This window comes from Ipomoea triloba, chromosome 16, assembly GCF_003576645.1.
Source record: "Ipomoea triloba cultivar NCNSP0323 chromosome 16, ASM357664v1".
Classification (NCBI taxonomy): Eukaryota; Viridiplantae; Streptophyta; class Magnoliopsida; order Solanales; family Convolvulaceae; genus Ipomoea; species Ipomoea triloba.
The window spans coordinates 13,044,639-13,045,146 of NC_044931.1; positions in this window are offsets into that span (position 1 = coordinate 13,044,639).

Here is a 508-nt window from a genome sequence, read left to right on the forward strand (position 1 = left end):
CAAAGCTAGAAAAGGTGGCATCCGTGTTAAGTTTAAGACGACCCGATGGGGGTTTGAACCATTTGATCCAGGCCGTGATGCGACGCTTTGGAGGGGAGAAAAAAGCGGCAAAACCTTCGCGGATTAGGAGAAGGTCAGAAACATCATTTGAGCGCATCGGTTTTGCAATAGAAAGCAGAAGGAATTCTCGTTTAACCATATTAATCAGTACACCTGGGGAAAAAGAGGTTTCTTCATAGATAGCTGCATTATAAGAGCACCAAATTTTCCAAAGGATGATTGAAGGCATTAGATTAATTATGATTCTTGAAATAGATGTTGTTGATGAAGCTAACCACCAGGAGTGACATGCAGCTCGTATGGTAGAAACATTTGAGCAATTAACATCAAAAATTGCAGCCAAATAGGACCAGACCAGCGCTACCTTGCTGCAGCTAAATAAGCAATGTTCCATTGTTGCAGTGGCATTCCAACAGAAGGGGCAGACTGATGGTAGATTTATGCCAAA